The following is a 22791-nucleotide window of genomic DNA, read 5'->3' as shown; positions in this document are numbered from 1 at the left end:
TGCTCCGTAAATGTGAGTTTCTAAGTTTGTTACTGTAATTGTTTATGTGCTGTTTCATCTTCCCCCTGTGAAAATAGTGAAGCCGTAAGTTAGAAGAAGAGACCAGATCATAGTTATCTTTGTGTCTTCAGTGTCTAGAGTAGTCCCTAATGCACAAGGTACTCAGTAACTGTTGGTTGAATGGAAAAAGAAAATGGTGAACAAATGAAAAGAAAGTCATGCTCTAGTTCTCCTTTTCCCCAGTCCAGCCCTGTGGGTGATCCAGACTTCCTCGAATGGGGTAAAGGAATTCCTAAGTGTCTAAATGTGATCTTTACCTCCTGGGCAGACTGTCAGTAGCACTTTGTAACAGTTACAGATAACCTTGTTTGCCTCTTAAAAGTTTTCCTACCTGCAAGCTGGCTGGAATTGCTGGAGGGAATACTATTCCCTTTGCCCACAAAATCGATCCTGGAGCAATAACCGTACAGTTGAACAGCAGCACATTTTATAGCCCATGGAGCTGGTGTGTATCAGCACATCAGCCGGTGCCTCTTGTAATCATGCCCATATTTAGCAGAATTATATACTTAGGTGCTCTTGTAATAGACTTGCACCAAGCAGAATCATGGCCCATGGAACACACTGACCATTCTAAAATCATTTTGGCACAGCAAGCTTCCAGCTATGGCTGGAGTCTCTGGGGATGCCTTTGATCAGTTAGAAGCTGCCACAGAATTCTTCATATTCTGAAAGCACAGAGGCTGTCCAGTGCTGTGTCTTCCTTTCTTCCCTCCAGTTCTGGCAGTAGATGGCCCATTTTATCTTCCCCTCTCCCCAAACCCACTTTCTAGTTGTCATAATTTCTGACAGATGCACCTTGGGGAGTAGGCAGCCATTTACCCTGGTGTAGGAGGGATGTAAGTGGACATCACTAATGGAAAAAGCAAAGCAGTTATCTCAGGAAGCACAGGCCCTACAATTTGGAATGTAGGCCAGTGCTTTCTGAAACCATATTCTCTGTAAGGCCTCCCTTGCTGGGTATTTTACAAAGGAAACAACTCCAGCAGTGTGTTCCCTTTCCAATGCCCTCTCCCTAGGACAGGAGTAAAGACAAAGGAAATGCTGTATTGGCTTCCCCTGTCACTTCCAGCCATCAGAGGCACATCTGCCCCTGAAACAAAAATGGAATGTGTCTTCAATGGGTTCCAATGCCTGTATGGAACTCCCCTAAGCAAGTCAAGAGACAGGGATTGTAGAGGCCTCCCACCAGGAATTTAATGGCTTCTATGCAATTCCCAGTTTCTTCTCCTTGCCCAGAACCTGCTCTCAGACTGTATAGGATAATGTTGACTTAGGTGAGAGGGTGAGTGGGCAAGAGTTTTTGAAAGGTAGTGCCCTTCATGCTGAAAATTGGTGTCTAATTTGAACCTTGAGTTTGGCTAGTTACACACTTGAACATTTCCCATTTCCTTCTCTGATCACTTCCCCTTATATTATTTACGCACATATCCATTTTCTCCCTTAGAATATAAACATCTATTGAGTAGCATTCTATTTTCTTCCCATTGTCTACCCTAGAGCTTAGTACAGTGCTTGATTTGTAACAAGTGCAAGACAGATACACACATTTGAAAGAAATATATGTGTGGCCAAAGGTCATGTGATTGTGGCAATTCCAATGGATTTAAGCCTCAATCTGAGCCTTACCGTGCCATTTCAAGGGTTTCCTTGCACACCCTGGGAATAATAAGGCAGCGGTTTTCTCAGTAGCATGGGTTCCTGTGTCACTCGAAGACAGAACGTGAGGGAAGCAGTTTGAGCAATTGTTTCCGATGAAAGACCTGCAGACACTTTCAAAAATGGAACTACTTGCTGTCGGTCCCTGAAGGAAGCGGCCTCTGGAGCTCTTTGGGAACTTCTGTTAGCCCGGACCCATGATCCTGATACCTTGCTTGCAGACTCTTCTCAGACTCAGTTAGAGATTCCTTGGGCTCCCCTCCTGGAAGCTGCTAGGACCTCTACACCTCCCAGGTGGTTAGTTTCCTGGTGAGTGGCATTTTGTTAGAATTCATACATTATCCATCCTCCAAAGATTTGTGTCTTACTTAGCTTTTGCTGTCTATCACTTCCCATGTTTTCAGGGGTGGCTTAGGGAGGTGGTGGAGAGGCCAAGGACCTGAGCACATGAGAGAAAACATCAGATCAGAGAATAGGAAACATCTTTGGGATGCCCCTGCAGCTCTGCTCATATCCCCTGGTTACATCTTTGGAGAGTACGGGGAGAGAGCTGAGTCCCTTGCACCCCACCCCATTACATCTTTGGCAAGCATGGGGAGGGAGCTGAGCCCCTGTGCTGCACCCCAGCTATGGTGGGAACTCCCTGCCTGATTTACTGGCTCTACTTGAGAATCCGAATATATCCTATTTGAGAAAATGAATATTTTAGGCCATTAGAGCAGGGGTATAGGGAGGGATGCCTTAAGCAAGAACTGGCCAGACAGGGATTAATGCTTTGATGTCTTTTCAAAGCAAGCAAGTTCACATATTTGCTCACTGTGTATTTGGTGGAGGTAGGAGGGGACAATGGACTCTGGAGCCCGATCACTCAAGTTCAACTCTCACCTCTACCATTTATTTGCTGGCTGTGTTATATTGGACATAGTAACCTCCTGGTATTTCAGTTTCCACATCTCTAAAATGAGGATAATGGTAATAAGCACCTCTTATTGTTGTTGTGAAGATTAAGAGTCCAAATATGTGGCCGGGTGTGGTGGCTCACACCATAACTCCAGCACTATGAGAGGCAGAGGTGGGCCGTTCACTTGAGCCCAGGAGTTTGAGATCAGCCTGGGCAACATGGTGAAACCCTGTCTCTAAAATCTTTATTCTTCTAATGCTTCCAATTAATAAATAAGTTGGGCATGGTGGTGTGTGCCTGCAGTCCTAGGTACCCAGGAGGCTGAGGTGGGAGGACCATGTGAGTCTGGAAGGTTGAAGCTGCAGCTAGCCATGCTCTTGCCACCGCACTACAGCTTGGGCAACAGAGTGAGACCCTGTCTCAAACCTGGCAACAGAGTGAGACCCTGTCTCAAAAAAAAAAAAAAAAAAAAAGAGTTCATATATCAAGATGCTTAGAAGAGCGCCTGACACATAGTGAGTTCCCATTATTAGCTATTGCTCTTGTCAAAATAGAACTAGTACAGATTTTCCTTGTGTTCAAAGTAGTTTTTTTAACTTTTCACGAATATAACATAGACTTTAAATTAATTTTATATTATACTTTTTCTGTTATTTATGACTGGATTCATTAATACATACTACTCATTAAGGACAGAGTTAATTTACCCGACATAGAAACATTTTGCTAAAAAATTTTTTATTCTGTTAATGTTTATTGTGTGTTTCTCCCTCCTTGCTTTCGTGAAGGGAAAATATTTCTTGCTTTCTTATTTATCTCTTCAATGTTCTTTTGTCATGTTCTCAATCAGACAACTTTTGGGTGGTATACTAAAGGGTTTTGGGCTGAGTTAATGAAGTGAATCAGTCTTTTCTTTAAGCAGCACTTCAGCAAGTGTCAATCAGTTCTCAGATCTACAGCAGAGTGGAGTCTGCTTCAGATGACATCACTGACTGGCTTTGGGATGGGTGCCTTGGCCTTGTACCAATTTTCATGTTGGTATAAGAAACTTTTCAGTGGACAGAGGTTGATGCCAAGAATGCTATTCTTTCCATTGGAAAGCATCATCTCCTTTGGTGTCAGGGGCCACAGCCTGGGTCTGTTTGTTCTGGAAGGGGTACATGAGGTCCAGCCTTCAGCTGTATTCTTCTAACGCTTTAATGTATCCTGACAATGATGCTCCACCCAGCTGCTTCTCGCCTTGACTGGGCTTCTCTAAGAGCCTATGCTGCTAAGAAATTCTGAGAAATCTGAAAGGATGAAAGTTGATGCCTGTAATCCCAGAGACTGGAGGTGATCAGGCAGGAGGATCACTTGAGCCCAAGTGTTAGAGGCTGCAGTGAGCTATGTACTGCTGCACTCCATTCTGGGTGACAGAGCAAGATCCTGTCTCTGGAAAAAAAAAGGAAAAAGGAAGGGAAGGTAAAGGAAAAGAGGGGAGGGAAGAGAAAAAAGAAGAAAGGAAAGAGGAAAGAGAAGAAAAGATGAAAGAAAGGGAAAAGGAAAGAAAGAAAGTGAGAAAAGAAAGAAAGAGAAAGAAGGAAGGAAGGAAAGAAGGAAGGAAGGAGGGAAGGAAGAAAGGAAGGAGAGAGGGAGGGAGGGAGAATGTACAGAAACATCCCCACATTCATCATTAAGATTATGAAGAGTCACTCCTCCAAAACTATGCTCTTGGGACTAGAACCTATATTTTCTTCTCTGCCAGTTCTCCTCTTTCCAGGTATAGCATAATAGAAAGATGAGATAGATGTGGATTCAACTCTTTGTTTTGCTGCTAGTCAGCTGTCTGAACTTAGAGAAGCTAATTTAGCCTCTCCAATCCTCTATTTTCTCAACTATAAAATAGGAGTAATAATTCCAAGGTTGTTGTCAGGATCAAATTAGTTATTGTTTGTGGAATTATATAGAACAGAACCTGAACTCATTAGCAGCAGCCATTAAAAGTGGCTGCAAATAATTTCTTTTGTAAAGATTTACCAATCCCAGTTATCTGAAATAAGAAGTTATTCTTGAATATTGTCTTACTCATCTTTCTCCCATCTGAAATGTGAGCTTTGCAAGGCCAACAACAGTATCTCCACTATCTCCAGAGTCCCAACACCAGCACAACTCCTATTGAATCCCTTTCCACCAGGATGAATCTTGAGATCACCAGTTTCATTTATTTCATCAGCTCACTGGGATGTCAGCCTGTGGGTGATCAGACTGAGCAAAGGAGTCACCTGTTGATAGTTGAGTACAGTGTGAAGAAGATGCAAGAGAAAATAAAGTAAAACCCAGGTGCAGTGTGGGCCACTGATAGGCCCGTGGTCACAGAGAGATTGCAGGATGGATAGATGGTGGCTGGAAGGGGCATGGAAGGTGAGTTGCTCAAGGATGTCCCATTTGGCCCAAGCCTGGCTGTGCCTGTATCTTCCTGCCCATCTTTCCATTGCCCCATCCTCCCGTATTATAGGATGCTAATGTTGTTTGTGAGTTCCATTTGATGTGTTCTATTTATAAGTCTCTGCACACTTCATTTCCCCTGCCTGAAATTAGGGGGCTTTTTAAAAAGAAAGATTATATCTGAAGGTGGGTTTAACATAAAATATGAGTTGTATTAGCCCTCTCTTTTGAGCCAGGCATTATGCTAAATCCTTCACATAAATTATCTCCAATACTTGCTAAAGCTCCCCAAACAGTATTATTATTACTATTTACTACTAAGGAAACCCTTAACCAAATGAAACAGCTGGTAAGTGATGAAGTTAGGATTCCAAGCTGATTCCAAATTCTAAGGACCTTGGTGTGTAGTTAGAAACCTTAGTTCTGTCCTGAGTTATATAATGTTGACATATCATTGGCCCCTCAGTGTTTTCTCTACAAATTGGGAGTCATCATACCTGTTTCACTTTCCACACAGAATGTTTATGAGGTTAAAGTGAGATAATGAGTGTTACAGTATTTTTGGGGGACATTTGTTATGTGCCAGCCAATGCTGCCAAAAAATTGAATGTTATTTCTATTAATCCTTATAAACTTAATGGTGCATAGCTACATGCCCTGTGCCCTCTGCCCTGAGGGTTGGATCTCCTATGGAAGTGTTTTGCTCACACCCTAGTTCTTGGGGAAACTCCACTCCCAACTTAATGTATTATTATCAGGTAAAGCTATCTCTTTCCTCTCATTCATTTTCTCATCTAGTAAATTGAATTGAGCGTAACAACTTGTCTGTGAAAGCTATGGGAGAAAAGTGCTATCTGGATGCAAAGTATTATTCAGGAAAAAAAAGCCGTCTAAGGATGATGTGTGTGAAGTGTCATATTTTAACTGTTTTTAACAGATATACTGATAGAAAAGAAGCAGCAAGCGGGAGACAATCCATGCAGACATTCTGAATAGCCTGAGTTGTAGAAACAGGACAAGGTTTAGCTGCCTGCTTGAAAGCATGCCTGCTACAACTGCAAACACAGCAGCATTAAGTCCAAGTGAAATTGGGTTCTCTGGCCCTTGTGAAGCTTTGCTGGGGTTCAGTGCTAGCGCTGGCCAAAGCTGGGAAGGAACATATCTGGTGGGATGCCCTGAGGATGCTGTGTGACACTCTGTGTCCAGATGGCAAATAGGCATTTATAGCAGCGCTTGTACTGCAGATCGAATAATGCACCAAGAATGCGGTCTTGGTCCCATCTGCCAGGTGATGCTATGAGAAGCTAAAGGAATCCAGAATGTATTCCCCCAATCCATTAATGTGATTTTTCCCCAACACATAAGCATGACTATATTTTCATGACTTGGGAGCACCGAGCCCCCTGGACTTGACAGCACACTATTAATGATTACCCTGGCTGCATGACACACTGCAGACTTGATGTTTGCTCTTGCATACTCAGACTGCAGAGAAAGGAAGGGACCACAAAAGATAAGAAAGATTATTCTTGTTTTGTGATCCTCCCACTCAGAAGCAGGAGGGCATCAGAAATCCTGGGAGAACTTGATGGGAAGCAGGGAAGTAAAGAAAGTGAAATGAAGATACAGATGCTGTGGTTGTAGAAGGCAAAAGCTATAACTTAAAGAGAAAAGGGTTAAAAACTGGGACTTGAGCTCTGGGTTCTGACATTAGTAGCCATGTGATCTTGAAAAAGTCAGTTAATCTTTGGGAGTGTCAGCTTCCACACCTGACATTCCTGCCTCAGAGGGTGAGTGTACCTTGGAGCACTTTGTGAACTACAGAATGCTCTTCACACAAATGTACTAGACTGTGGTGTGGATGATGTCAAAACTGCCCAAAGTAGTGGACACCTCCCATCTTTCTGGTTACATACTCAATACCTAGGTTGCTGCCTAGCACAGGGTGGGCACATAATTATGTTTGAGGGACTAATGATGCAGATCATTGAGCCAAAGGAGATTAGAGTGGTAACGAGCTTGGCTGACCTGGAAAACAGAATTACCAATGAGTCCAATCTGCCTCACATCTGGACAGATGGGGGTTGAAGTTACTCTGATACATGCAGCCAAAGAAAGTTCAAATATACACTGTTTTATAAACTTTAGTACTGCATACTTCTTTCATAAAAGATGAAAAGTTTATGTGGATCCACAGGACTCACTGAAATTGTTTTGTGTGTGTGTGTTTTAACTTAATGAAACCATATATAAATTCATTATGCTTATTAATTCCCATACAATTAGAAAACTAGAACAAATTTATACATTAAATCTAAATGAAGCTAAAATACAATGGAATTCAAATGTGCATTAATGTAATTTGATGGATGATACTGGTTTGTGAAATTAAATTAAGCCTCTAAATGTGAATAAGGTACTAAGTACTAAAGGGAAGATTCTTCTGAGTTCAACATATGTATGCTTTTATCCACCATGCAATGACTCATGTCTATCACCACTTTTTAAAATTCACGTTAGTGTGAAATATTTACCCTATGACATCATTGCTTCTCACTCAATAAGAAGACGTCATTTATACAGTACATCCTCCTAAGTTATTTTCTTCCTACTTCGGGACAAATAAAATAGTATTACTGACATCAAAATGAATTCATTAAAAAAATTATTTACTATATTCAAGATACTGTTTTAAGTGCCTGAGCTGAATTACTGAACAAAACAGACAAAATTACCTCAGCCTTTGCAGAGCTTACACTGTAATATGAGAGATAGTAAACAATAAAATTAATAGTGTATGTTGTAAGTTACTAAGTGTTAGTAAGGGATAGGGAAATTTGGGAATCAGGGGTTGGGGTATGGGTAGGTGCTACAGTTTTAAACTGTGGTGCAATTAGGCCTCATTGAGAAAGTCACATGAGCAAGGACCTGAAAGAGGTAAGGAATAAGCTGCAGAGAGAAGGAAGAGCCAGTACCAAGGCTGTAAGAGCCTGGGAGAGACCGAGGGGGCTGGATAGCAGTGGGTGTTGGGGAAAGTAATCAAGAGAGGTCACAGGGAGCCTGATCATGTAGGTCCACATGGGCTACTGTAAAATCTCTGGCTTTTACTCTGAGATAAATGAGACCTCACAGGAGGACTTGAGTCAAGGCACAGCATGATCTGACTTACATTTCAGTAATATCATTCTGGTTTTTGCATTGAGCTCAAGCTATGGAATGGGAAGGCTGGATTAAAGATCATGGGGAGATGATAATGCAGGGGAAAGAGAACGGCAGTTCCAACCAAAATGGTAGCAACAGAATTAGAACAAACAGTCAGTTTCTCAAATGTTATGAAGGCAGAGCCAACAGGATTTGCCTTTGACTTGATTGTGGAGTATGAGAGGAAGAGAGGAGTTAAGCATAACTCTAAGGGTCTTGGCTTGAGCAGCTGGATGAAAGGAGCTGCCATAAATTGAAACAGGGAAAATAAGAGGACAGGGAAAATTGTAGAGGTTAGGTGTTCAGTTTTGGACATGTTAAATTTGGGAAGCCTATTAGTAGGATGATCGTATCATTCATTGTCCAAACTAGAACACTTGTGAGTATAGAGCAGAAAAGAGAAAATACTAGTAATCATGCTGGAACAACAGGAGTCATCTAGGACCATCCCAGTCCAATCAAGTCATATGGTCACCCTGTTGGACATCCAGGTGGATGATGAGGAGCAGTTAGGCTGACATTCAGGATAGCAGTCTGGGCCATGGTTAAGTGTTTGGGAGATGTCAACTTATACAAACTTTAAAGCCATGAGATTAGATGAGATCACTAATGAATGAGTATAAATGGAGAGGAGAAGACCAAGGAGCAGAGTTAGAGGTATCAATGGAATAAGGGTGCGGTCACTCTCCTGTTGAGAGGTCAGGGAAAAGAAGAGGAAGCAGCAAAGCCAGTACATAGAAACCTACATATGGGCCAGAGACCAAGTAGCAAGGCCAGGTCATGAAGTTTTTATCAGATGGTTTAGAAAAATGCTTAGATTGGTATTTTTAAGATTGCCATCAAAATGTAAACAAAAAATTTAAAACTTCTTGTAGAACCACTTATACTCCCAAGAATAGTCTTAGGTCCCTGGTTTGAAAGAGTGCCTCAGATCAATTAGTGGCACAGATGGCTACTAGTGGCCCCAAGCCCATTTTTGGCTGCCTGGTACATCAAGATCACAATGTGATTTTGTGGGATCCTGAAAATAACCCTCAGGCAGAGAAAGATAGTCTTATCTGATTTTATCAATGTGGGAATTGAAACAGAAGTTGGATACATTTCTTGGTCTCATTTTTTCATATTAAGGTGTCTGCCTCCTGTACATTAATTTTTTATATCTTTCTACTTTCTTTTTCTCACCAGCCATTCATCATGTACCTTTTCTTTTTAAATCACTGCAGAACTTTTAAAGACTCTACTTCCACTCTTTACCATTTTCTTTCTAAGTCTCTGCTCCTGATCCATGTTAAACCCGTATGTGTAGCTCTCACTCCCATGACCCTCCAGACTTAGAAGCTGGGATGTCCTCCTCGCCTCTGACCTTAGGATGACTCTTTTATAGGGCCCTTTTTTATGTGACCATCTTTTTTTCAGAGGGAGCCACTTTCTCCTTGGAGTGATGGTTCCCCAAATGGCTTCATTTTTAATGGATCATCATATAACCCAAGATATGGGTCCTTTTAGTAATGAAGAATAGAGGATTCAGAACAAAAAGATTGAGGGGCTCTTCATGTCCTTACTACACAGAGGAGTGCTGTGTCTTAGCCAAGGATGCGCTGGGTTATGAGACAAGAGGCAAGAGTCACAAGAAAAGAATTCCATGAGTTTGTGTCTGCAATTTATTTAGGGCCTCCTATGCTCTGGTAAGAGATTCAGAATAATGTCCACTCTTATGAAACGTCAGGGGGGATTCTTAAGAAATAAGAAAAAATCAAAAGGACATGAGATTTGGAAATGAGATTATAGTTTGGTTATTTAGACAAATACATAATCTCTTTGCTCAGTTTATTTGCCTGTAAAAATGGATATTACGAGTAAAACTTCACAGCATTGTGAGAATTAAGTGAGGCCACACATGTGAAAAGTACCTAACAATAACATTATGTGCATGTTAGCTGGTATTACTGGTATTTATTATTTTTTAAAATATATATTTTATTGCATTTTATGTTTGGGGGTACACGTGAAGAACATGCAGGATTGTTGCATAGATACATACATGGCAATGTGGTTTGCTGCTATCCTCCCCATCACCTATATCTGGCATTTCCCCCCATGTTATCCCTCCCCAACTCCCCACCCCCCACTCACCCTCCCCTAGTTTCCCCCTCACAGATCTCAGTGTGTAGTGCTCCCCTCCCTGTGTCCATGTGTTCTCATTATTCAACACCCACCTATGAGTGAGAACATGTGGTGTTTGATTTTCTGTTCTTGTGTCAGTTTGCTGAGAATGATGGTTTCCAGGTTCATCCATGTCCCTACAAAGGACACGAACTCATCCTTTTTGATGGCTGCATAGTATTCCTTGGTGTATATGTGCCACATTTTCCCTGTCCAGTCTATTATCGATGAACATTTGGGTTGGTTCCAAGTCTTTGCTATTGTTAACAGTGCTGCAATGAACATTTGTGTGCATGTGTCCTTAGAATAGAATGATTTATAATCCTTTGGATATATACCCAGTAATGGGATTGCTGGGTCAAATGGATTTTCTATTTCTAGGTCCTTGAGGAATCGCCATACTGTCTTCCACAATGGTTGTTGAACTTTCCAGTTGAAAACATTAGGCAAACTTCACTAGATTCGTTGTAGCAGGAGATCCAGAAGCAGCTGGAGAAATACATAGAAGCAGAGTGCCAGGTCTTCTTCTGTTGTGTTACTGTGGAAATGCTCACCTAATAGACATACTCTTTGAGTCAGTAATTTTAAGTTTTAGCTCTGCTGATGAATACAGAAATTTACTTTGATTCTCTGAGTTCAAGAAAAGCTCATTACTTGTTAGTTTTATTGTTTCCTTTCCCGAGTCTAAACCTGGTTGATTTATCATTTGATTAGACAGTACCTTCCATCTGTAGAATTCCATTCATTTATTTAGTCAACAAAGGTTTATGGAGTTTTGGCAATGTGCTAGACAGTGTGGGGTACACAAAACTGAATCAGACTAGAAAATGCACTCCAAGGAGCTTATGGTCAAGTGGCAAAGAAAACTGATGTCAGTCCTTATGGTAAAATGAAGAAAGTGCCATAACAATGGCATCAATGATATGCAGTGGGTATGACAGTAAATGAGTGGTATTTGACTAAAGCACTTCATAAAACTTTTGCTGAGGAAATGATAGGGGATACTGCAGGAGGCAGAGCTAGGAGGAAAGTGGGGGAGGAGGGTTCAGACAAGGCACCAAAAATCATAAGGTTAAGGAAATACAGAACAAATCAGTGTTGCTTGTGTATAGTATGTGTGAGAGAGAGGGGTGGGGAGGAAGGGAAGAGAGGCATAGAGGAAAGAAGGGCAGGTGGGTGATATGCTTATTAAATAAATGTCTTTTGCCTTTCGCATCTCAGTTTTTTCTGAGACTCTGACAATTCATCTACTTTTGTACTTCATTCTGGTGCTGCTGGCTATACGCCGAGCACTGGCTGGAGGCTCAGAATAAAAACAAGAATGAGACACTGGGGATAAGGCCATCCAGAATCTTGATTTCAAGCACAAAGTCAATCCTTTCAACTAATTTACTTGAGTGTTACCTCCTATCCCATTAAGATCATTAACCCATCGGCCCTACTAGTTTTTCCACTGTCCTCACCCTCATCTTGTCATCAGTTCCTCTTCACCTGGATTCCATATTCTAGTATCACAGCCACTCCTTCATAAAAATTCTTAACTTTTCTCTCTACATCCTGTAGTGAACAGCTGGCAAAGTTTTAATGTGTTTAAAACCAATAGTCCATTTACTTGATGCCTATACTGGAAAAGAGAGAGGAAGGAAGGAAGGAAGGAAGGAAGGAAGGAAGGAAGGAAGGAAGGAAGGAAGGAAGGAAGGAAGGAAGGAAGGAAGGAAGGAAGGAGAAAGGAAGGGAAAAGAAGGAAGGAGAAAGAAAGGAAATAAGAAAGAAATGAAAAAAAGAAAGGGAAAGAAAATATACAACTTGTTGCTTTCTGGATATCTTTAAATTTTTCATCATAAATCTCAAAAGAATACATTGGCCAGACAACCCAACTACATCTTCCTAATGAAAAAAATCACTTTTCTCCTCTCTAATATGACTACTTTACACTTTTTTTCCTTTCTCTTTAATCTCTGCCACCATCCCTCGGTTTATGGTCTTTCTTTGAAGACGCAGCTGGAAAAAAATTAGATCATTATTTTAGACATTCTTACAAGCCACTGAATCTGTAAACATACACTTTGCCTTCCAAAGTATAGGCTACTTTGCTAAGTACATTGATAGGTTATTTTTCCAATAAATTTTTTTCTTGGAGGAAATAGCTTCCTGTATGACTTTGGAGAAGTCCCTTAACCTCTGAGTCTCAGTTTTCTTACATGTACAATGGGGATAACAACCTGCCCTGCCTACCTCGCAGAATTATTGAGGGGATCAAATGTGTTGGTGGAATTGGAAGCACTTTGCAAACCATGAAAATACTACAGAGGGACATGATATGACAGAATAACTAGGGACCACATCTTTTGATTTGAGATATTAAATATGTATGTAGTATAGATATTCATCTCAAATGGCTCAAATCAAAGAACTTGAATGAAAGGACTGGTTACGGAGATGTAGACAGGGTTAAAGTAACAGACAAGATAACCCTGAGGCACCATTAGCCATAGTGGGAGCCAGTCACCACCCCAAGACCCCAGGGGCAAGGGGAAGATGTAGTATTACTGGAACTCAGTCAGAGTTTGCTGGGAGTGGAATGGCCTGTCAAGAGCAGTAGCTCTGGAAGCGCCCAGCTCCTGCCTGGGGACTTGATGCTAAAGCACGGTGGGACGGGAGAGGAATGCCTTGCTCTCCTCTACCCTCTGACCTGCTACTGACTGTTGGCCAATTCCAATAAAAGCCAGAAGGATGGCTGCCTAGGCCTGCAGTCTACAGGGTCAGTCTCTGGGTTACAAAGCAGGGCCAGAGAAGAGTGAGGAATGGGGAAGGGGGAGTAAACAAATAGAGAATTACCAACACAGAAGCCGTTCTCTGAGGGAAGCACTATACAGTATTTTAATTAGCAGTAAAACTGAAATTAAAAATGGAAATGTTGCTAAGATGGACCATTCAAGCTTCATCCTTGCCTGTATATTCAGAATTTATTTTTTCCCTGTAAAGTGGGTGGCTCAGAGGTGAGGTTGCAGCCCAGTAGGCTCCTGGGCTCAACCTGCAATGCAGAATTAGAAACAATTGACTTAGTTCATGGACCATGCTAGGAGCTCAGAGAAGGAAATGTGAGCAACTTTTCAACTCCTATTTTTCTATTGCTCACTTTAAAACCATCCTTTCCCTTTCTTCCTTTCCTATCTTTTCTTTGGTCTTTTGAAAAGAGCATAGTCATTGAATACTTGTTAGCACATAGCATGCATTTGATGCTCTCCTTGGAGATTTTGGTCTTTGCTTGGTAACAGTCAATCAGTATGTTTTCTTCTCAACAATATTAACATCAAGATGGTGAGATAAACAAGCTCATTAAAAAGCAAGTTGTTATGTGAAGCAAACACCTTAAACTAATAAAGCTTGGCATCCTCTGTGGTACACCCAGGGAAATGGTATTAGCAGTCCTGATAGCACTCTGCATTTAAGAAAAAGGTCCAGAAGGCAGCCAGTTTATCCTGTAGAATCATTCAGGAACCTCATCCGTTTATGATGCCATGGGGAAATGCTAGGCCTGCATGCTCAGAGGGAAAATGTTCAGATGGCATGCTTATAGGAGGCTCTTTTCATTCCTTTAAGGGAACTTTTTCCATTCATTCAGTGAACATTTATTGGGTATCTGTGAGGCGCACTGTACCAGCGACCAGGCATATAAGTATGAGTAAGATGAGATTCTGCTGGGTGAGATACTGATGGGTAAACAGACCCAGATCTGGAGAGTTAAGTGCACTGATATAGATATGCCCAGAGGAAGCCTGTGGGAACATAAAAAAGGTGGAATCAGATCCAGTTAAGACTGGGGAACAGGGTGGGGACAACTCTTCAGGTCCTATGCCTTTTTAATTTATTATAAGGACAGTAAATACAGCATCACACATGTAGTTCTAAGAGCTTTGGTGGCCTAGTCTTCCATTTACTTGGATACTAACTGAACCAGTGGGCACAGTATTCTACTAGAGATCAAACCACTTGATGCAGCTTGGAAGGTGGTGCCCACCCCCAGGCCTGGAGCCATCTCCAGGTAGGTGGAAAGCCTCAGCATGCACACAACACCCAGGCTGGTCCATGGGTCATGGGTGAATAACTGGCTGTAATAGTTAGGCATCCCATCCCAGGAGGGCAGGACACTGAGGCCTGACCTGGGATTAAAGGGATTGGGGGAGGGATGGGGTTTGCAATGGTTAAAATGAGATTTGTAGTTTCCGTCTAAACTGGTTTGATTGAGGCAAAATTTTGGAGCTGCAAGGTCTACCTCCCCTCAAGGAAGGCTAGGACCTGTTTGACCTTGGAGAAGGTCAAACATATCTAAAAAGTAGGCGTGTGAGGGAGAAATCTAATGTTTATCAAGAACATACTAAATGTTCTGCAATTCTGATTGATATTAAGCTCAATTAATTCTCCCACATCCCCCATGAAAGGATTTTTCTGCCTCCTTCTAAGTATCTATCTTAGAGAAAGAAATTTAAGGTTGCAGGGAGCTTAAGGAAGTGGACCCAGGCATTGAAGAGATAAGTGGTGGGAAGGTTTTGAGTCAAGCTCTGGCTGACCCTCCTATGCCACCTGCCACAGATCCTGACTTGAGTCTGAGTAGCATCCTGGTTCAGAGCTTGCCTCTAAGGTAGCTGCAGCTCCCCCAGTGTCCTTGGCGTATCACTTGATTGGGTGGTAACGAATCTCAGAGTCATGAAAGACTAAATTCTCAGAGTCAATTTAGAAAGAAAAGGATCATGGAACAGCCACATTTATGTGTGATGTTTTTGCTAAGCAAATTAACCTCCAAAGAGAGCCATGATGTTGGCTAATTTTTTAAGAAAATATTCTTTTACACCTGTACTTTTCTAAGCTGGAGTTTATTCTATTGAGGTCATGAGATTAAATCTTCCCCAGTAGGTTGTGAGGCATTGTGCCTGTCTTTCTGTCCACAATTACTCCCACAGCATTGAGCATACTGCCTGGTGGGCGTCCACTAAGTATTTGTTGAATTGATGAATTCCAGAAACAACTGGAAACAACTGGAAAAGGCTATCAGTACCATCTTTGAGTTCACCACTGGGCTCTCCCCAGGTCATTTCCAGGTTAGGGTGGAAAGAATGAGATCAGTGGAATCTAGTGTAAATTGTTACTGATGGAAATAGAAACATGGCATTGCTGGGTACTGCCACCTCCCACATCCTGCACCATGTCTCCCCTTTGTGTCTTCTTCCTCTTTAATGCACTCCGTGGAGGAAGAGAGGCAAACTAAGAAAAAAAAAGCCCTGATAAAAGGCAGGAAGTGATAATAAGTGGAAGACAGGGTTGGTGGAGGAGTGGAGCAAAGGGTAAAGGAGATATAAGGGAGGGAGAAATTCATTCTGAATGAGATGGAATTTCATGAAGTGTTATGATGACGGCTCCTATGGCCAAAAGACAGAAGCAAAGCAAAGCAAAGCAAAGCAAAGCAAAGCAAAGCAAAGCAAAGCAAAGCAAAGCAAAGCAAAGCAAAGCAAAGCAAAACAAACAAGAAGCATTTTGGGAGTCTGAGATTACAGTCTGGCTTTTGTGCAACCTTGAGTAAGTCTTGTGCCCTCGGTGGCCTCAGCTTCCTCATCTGATGTGGGAGAGGATGAACAAGCTGAGTTAGTTCACAAGATCACTTATTTTTTCTGCAATTTATTTTTAAATTTACATAAAGCAAAATTCATTTTTTGTTATAGTTCTCTGACTTTTGACAAATGCATAGAGTCGTGTAGCTTTTCTCAAAATTCTTCATTGTGTTCTACCATCCACCCCTCCCTCATAGTCCTATTGTCTTGTCGCTCCTAGAATGTCATGAATGGAACCTCCAGTATGTAGCCTTCTAGGTCTGGTTTGTTTCACTTAGCATAATGCATTTGGGATTTGCCCATGTTATCACATGTCACAGTACTGCATTCCTTTCTATTGCTGACTAGTATTCCAGTACATAGCCTTCTAGGTCTGGTTTGTTTCACTTAGCATAATGCATTTGGGATTTATACATGTTATCCTATGTCACAGTACTGCATTCCTTTCTATTGCTGACTAGTACTCCAGTACGTAGCCTTCTAGGTCTGGTTTGTTTCACTTAGCATAATGCATTTGGGATTTGCCCACGTTATCACATGTCACAGTACTACATTCCTTTCTATTGCTGACTAGTACTCCAGTACGTAGCCTTCTAGGTCTGGTTTGTTTCACTTAGCATAATGCATTTGGGATTTATCCATGTTATCATATGTCACAGCACTGCATTCCTTTCTATTGCTGGCTAGTATTCCATGTATGGACAGACAAAAAGTTTATGTATTCGCCTGTTAAAGATTAAGTTGATTCCAGTTGTTGTCAAGTATGAATAAAGCTGCTGTAAACATTCACACACAGAATTTTTTCTGAATATAAGGTTTTATTTTTCCTGGAGTAGAAGTGCAATATCTGGGCCATATGGTAAATATATGTTATATTTTATAATAAACTAAAACTCTTTTTCAACTTGCTCCACATCCTTGCTAGCACTTGGCATTTTCAGTTTATTTTATTTTACTTGTTCTAATAGATATGCACTGGCATCTCAGAGTGGTTTCTATTTGCATTTCTCTGATTAATTATGCTCAACATCTTTTCATGTGCTTATTTGACATACATGTATCTTCTTTAGTGATGTGCCTGTTTACATCTTTTGCCCATTATTATTTCCAACTGGGTTGCTTGTTTTCTTGTTATTTAGTTTGAGAGTTATGCATTTATCTTGGACACAAGTTCTTTGTCTGATATGCGATTTGCAAATATTTTCTCCCATTTTGTGGCTTACTTTTTAAAATCACTTTCTTAAGAGTATCCTTTACAGAACAGAGGTTTTTAAAGTTTTGAAAAGTCCAATTTATCATTCTTTTCTTTTATGGATCATGCTTTTTGTCTAATATTTCAGAATCTAAGGATTCGTTGCCTAATTAAGCTCACAGAGATATTTTGCCATGTTTTCTTTTAAAAGTCTTATAGTTTTATATTTCACATTCAGGTCTATGATTTATTTTAACTTAATCTTTATGCAATGTGTGAGCAGCAGTCCCTCCTCTTCCTCCTCCTCCTCTTCTTCCCCTTCCTCCTCTTCCTTCTGCTTTGCATAAGTTCCAGGACTATTTATTGAAAATATCATGCTTTCTCCAATGATTTGTCTACACACTTATGTCAAAATTCAATTGATCATATTTATGTGTTTTCATTTTTGGACTTCCTTTTCTGTTTCATTGATTTGTGTAGATATCCTTCAGTCATTAGGACATTGTTTTGTTTTTGCTTTATAATAAATCTTGAAGTAAAGTAATGTGAGTACTCCAACTTTGCTCTTCCCCCCAATCCCCAAAATTGTTTTGGCTATTCTAGTTACTTTGCCTTTCCCTATACATTTTGGAATCACCTTGTTGATTTTTATAAATTCCTACTGATACTTTAATTAGGATTTTATTGAATCCATAGATGAATTTTGACCTGTAGATTCAATAAAACATCTAAACAATATTGTTTCCTCATTCATGAAAATAGTCACTTATTACTTTCTGCTTTTTAGCTTTCCATTTATTTAGGTCTTTCTTCAGTTTCTTTCATCAGTATTTTATAGTTTTCACATATTTTTCCTGTACAGTTTTCCTAAATATAGTTAGTTTGATTTATACTTACACATTTCATTTATTTTGTCCTGTAAACAGGACTCTTTTACTTTAAAAAATTGGATTTCTAGTTGTTCATTGCTAAAAAATAAAAATATTGATAATATTTTTGTTAACTGATTTTTATATAGTGGCTTTATGTCCTGTGACATTGGCAAACTCACTCATTACTTTCATGATTCTTTTGTAGATTCCTTGAGATGGTCTATGTATACAATCAGATTGTGAAGAAAAAATAGTTTTATTACTTCCATTCCAATCTCTAGAAATTGCATTGAACTTATAAATCATTTTGGAGAGAATCGACATTTTTACTATGTTGAGTCTTCCAATTCAAGATGACAGTGTATCTCTCCATTGTTTTAGGTTTTTGATTTTTTTAGTCAGCATTTTACAATTTTTAGCATAGAGAGGCTATACATGTCTTGTCTGGTTTATACCCAAACATTTCATTTCCTTTGGAGTGATTATAAATGGTATTGCGTTGGTCAGGCGTGATGGCTCATGCCTGTAATCCCAGCACTTTGGGAGGCTGAGGTGAGCAGATTACTTGAGGTCAGGAGTTTGAGACCAGCCTGGCCAACATGGTAAAACCCCATCTCTACTAAAAACACAAAAATTAGCCAGGTGTGGTGGCAGGCACCTATAATCCCAGCTACTTGGGAGGCTGAGGCAGGAGAATCGCTTGAACCCAAGAGGTGGAGGTTGCAGTTGAGCCAAGATCATACCACTGCACTGCAGCCTGGAAGAGTGAGACTTCGTCTCAAAAAATATATATGTTGTGTTATTAATTTCAGTTTCCACATTTGTTTGTTAACATATAGAAGTGCATTTGATTTTTTTATGTTGGCCTTGAATCGTGTGACCTTCCTGGTCTGTAAATAGAGACAGTTTTAGTTCTTCCTTTTCAATCTGTAAGGCTTTCATACTCTCAATCTGTAAGAGCTACACACACTTTCCTTATTCCTACTCTTAGGGAGAAAGCATCCATTGTTTCATCATCATATATGATATTCATTATAGCTATTTTTTTATAGATTTTATTTACTAAGTTTAGGAGAAGCTCCTTTCCGTTTCTTATTTATTATAAATTAGTGATAATTTTTTTCAAATGCTTTTTCTGCATTTAATAAGATAACCATATTTTTTTTTCTACTTTAGTCTGCTAATATAACGAATTACATTGCCTGCTTATTTTTTAGTTTGAACCAGCTTTGCATTCCTGGAGTAAACTCCACTTGGTCATGATAGATGATTCTTTTCAGATACAATTGGAATTGATTTGCTAATATTTGTTGAAAATTTTTGGTGTCAGGTTAATAAGGTATATTAGTCTGTAGGGTTTTTTCTTTCAATATTTTGCCTAAATTTGATGTCAATATAATGCTGATATAAAAAAAGAAAGGTTGGCCAGGCATGGTGGCTCACGCCTGTAATCCCAACACTTTGAGAGACCGAGGAAGGCAGACTGCCTGAGGTCAGGCATTCAAGACCAGTCTGGCCAACATGGTGAAACCCCATCTCTATTAAAAAATACAAAAAAATTAGCTGGGCATGGTGTTGTGCACCTGTAATCCCACTACTCAGGAGGCTGAGGCAGGGGAATTGCTTGAAACAGGGAGGTGGATCTCGGTGTAGTGAACCAGATTGAGCCACTGCACTCTAGCCTGGGCGACAGAGCAAGACTCTGTCTCAAAAAAGAATAAAAAGAAAAAAAAAAAAGAAGAAAGGTCTTAAATTATATAAGTATCTACTTTAAGAAACCAGAAAAAAGAGCAACTTGAACCCGAAGCAAGTGACAGAAAGAAAATAATAAAGAGAAAAGCAGAAATAAATAAAACTGAAATGAATAAAACAAATAGAATCAATGAAGTATTGGAGTATTTTTACATTTTACATTCAAGTCTATGGTCTATTTTGACTTAATCTTAAATTACGTAAATGTATTTTACAATTTTTTTGGTAAAATACACAGGTATTTTACAAAAAATACAAAAGTACATTTATATATTTAGAAAAAATACAAGATTGTATTTTACACAAAATAAACAAAATGAGTTGGGAAGTGCTCCCACATCTTTACATTTCTAAGATTATACAGAATTCATATTATATCTTCTCTAAATGTTTGGTAGAATTCACTAAGTAAGCCATCTGAACCTGGAAGTTTTACGTATTTTTTTCCCTTTTGTTCCCTTTGTTTTTGAAAAGGTTTTAACTACAAAGTTAATGTCTTTTATAAAGATAGGATTATTCAGATCATCTATTTCTTTTGAATGAATTTGATACTTTGTGTTGTTCACATAATTGATCCATTTCATTCAAAGTTTCAAAATTATGGGTATAAAGTTGTAATGATCTTTTCTTTTTAAAAATTAATTAATTAATAATACTTTAAGTCTGGGATACATGTGTGGAACATGCAGGTTTGTTACATAGGTATACATGTGCCATGGTGATTTGCTGCAACCATCAACCCATCATCGATATGAGGTATTATTCCCAATGCTATCCCTCCCCTTAGACCCACCCCTTGTTGTGTGATGTTCCCCTCCCTGTGTCCGTGTGTTCTCATTGTTCAACTCCCACTTATGAGTGAGAACATGCAGTGTTTTGTTTTCTGTTCCTGTGTTAGTTTGCTGAGAATGATGGTTTCTAGTTCCTCTATGTCTGCAAAGAACATGAACTCATTCTTTTTTGTGGCTGCATAGTATTCCATGGTGTATATATGCTACATTTTCTTTATCCAGTCTATCACTGATGGACATTTGGGTTGGTTCCAAGTCTTTGCTATTGTGAAGGGTGCTGCAATAAACATAAGTGTACATGTGTCTTCATAACAGAATGATTTATAATCCTTTGGGTATATACCAAGTAATGGGATTCCTGAATTAAATGGTATTTCTGGTTCTAGATCCTTGAAAAATCACCACACTGTCTTCCACAATGGTTGAACTAATTTACTCTTCCACTAACAGTGTAAAAGTCTTCCTATTTCTCCACATCCTCTCCAGTATCTCGTTTCCTGACTTTTTAATGATTGCCATTCTAACTGACGTGAGATGGTATCTCATTGTGGTTTTGATTTGCACTTCTCTAATGACCAGTGATGATGAGCTCTTTTTCATGTGTTTATTGGACATATAAATGTCTTCTTTTGAGAAGTGTCTGTTCATATACTTTGCCCACTTCCTATGGGGTTGTTTGATTTTTTTCTTGTAAATTTGTTTAAGTTCCTTGTAGATTCTGAATATTAGCCATTTGCCGGATGGACAGATTGCAAAAATTTTCTCCCATTCTGTAGGTTGCCTGTTCACTCTGATGATAGTTTCTTTAACTGTGCAGAAGCTTTTTAGTTTAATTATATCCCATGTGTCAATTTTGACTTTTGTTGTCATTGCTTTTGGTGTTTCAGTCCTGAAGTCTTTGCCCAGTCCTAAATGATATTGCTTGAGTTTGCATCTAGGGGTTTTCTGGTTTTTAGGTCTTACATTTAAGTCTTTAATCAATCTTGAGTTAATTTTTGTAGAAGGTGTAAGGAAGCGGTTCATTTTCAGTTTTCTGCTTATGGCTAGGTAGTTTTCTCAACACCAATTATTAAATAGGGAATCCTTTCCCCACTGCTTCTTTTTGGTAGATTCATCGGAGATCAGATGGTTATAAATGTGTTGTGTTATTTCTGAGGCATCTGTTCTGTTCCATTGGTCTATATCTCTGTTTTGGTATTACTATGCTGTTTTGATTACTGTAGCTTTGTAGTGTAGTTTGAAGTCAGTTAGTGTGATGCCTCCAGCTCTGTTCTTTTTGCTTAAGATTGTCTTGACTATATGGGCTCTTTTTTGGTTCCATGTGAAATTTAAAGTCATTTTTCCTAATTCTGTGAAGAAAGTCATTGGTAGCTCGATGGAAACAGCACTGAATCTATATATTACTTTAGGCAGTATAGCCATTTTTATGAAATTGAGTCTTCCTATCCATGAGCATAGAATGTTTTTCCAGCTTTTTATGTCATCTCTTGTTTTCTTGAGCAGTGGTTTGTAGTTCTCCTTGAAGAGGTTCTTCACATCCCTTGTAAGCTGTATTTCTAGGTATTTTATTTTCTTCATAGCAATTGTGAATGGGGTTCACTCATATCTATTATTGATGTATAGGAATGCTTGTGATTTTTGCACATTAATTTTGTATCCTGAGACTTTGCTGAAGTTGCTTATCAGCCTAACGAGATTTTAGGCTGAGATGATGGGGTCTTCTTTCTCTTGCCTGATTTCCCTGGCCAGAACTTCAAATACTATGTTGAATAGGAGTGGTGAGAGAAGGCATCCTTATCTCGTGCCAGTCTTCAAAGGGAATGCTTACAGCTTTTGCCCATTCAGTACTATATTGGCTGTGGGTTTTTCATATACAGCTCTTATTATTTTAAAATATATTCCATCAATACCCAGTTTATTGAGAGACTCTGCATCTATTGAGATAAACATGTGGTTTTTGTCTTTAGTTCTGTTTATGTGGTGGATTACGTTTATTGATTTGCATATGTTGAACCAGACTTGCATCCCAGGGATGAAGCTGACTTGATCACAGTGGATAAGCTTTTTGATGTGTGGCTGGATTTTGTTTGCCAGTATTATGTTGAGGATTTTTGCATCAATATTCATCAGGGATATTGGTCTGAACTTTCTTTTTTTGTTGTGCCTCTGC

At 39.7% G+C, this 22791-nt stretch overlaps 1 protein-coding gene and 1 long non-coding RNA gene across 9 annotated transcripts in view; one reads left to right on the top strand and one right to left on the bottom strand.

The window, feature by feature from the left end:
* POGK (pogo transposable element derived with KRAB domain) overlaps nucleotides 1–22791 on the top strand; it is a 339612-nt gene that overhangs the window by 177232 nt on the left and 139589 nt on the right. The window lies entirely within an intron of this gene.
* The window catches only part of LOC144580272 (uncharacterized), a 222848-nt gene that overhangs the window by 139494 nt on the left and 60563 nt on the right, over nucleotides 1–22791 (bottom strand). For 3 of the 6 annotated variants that reach the window (XR_013529571.1, XR_013529568.1, XR_013529567.1), the window contains exon 3: nucleotides 1690–14187. The exons of 2 other annotated variants lie outside the window; for them this stretch is intronic. This is a non-coding gene — a long non-coding RNA (uncharacterized LOC144580272). The remainder of the gene's footprint in view (nucleotides 1–1689; nucleotides 14188–22791) is intronic. One more of the 6 variants, XR_013529570.1, reaches the window with a different exon arrangement.

This window comes from Callithrix jacchus, chromosome 18 (assembly GCF_049354715.1).
Source record: "Callithrix jacchus isolate 240 chromosome 18, calJac240_pri, whole genome shotgun sequence".
NCBI lineage: Eukaryota > Metazoa > Chordata > Mammalia > Primates > Cebidae > Callithrix > Callithrix jacchus.
This window is presented reverse-complemented; position numbering and strand designations above follow the sequence as displayed.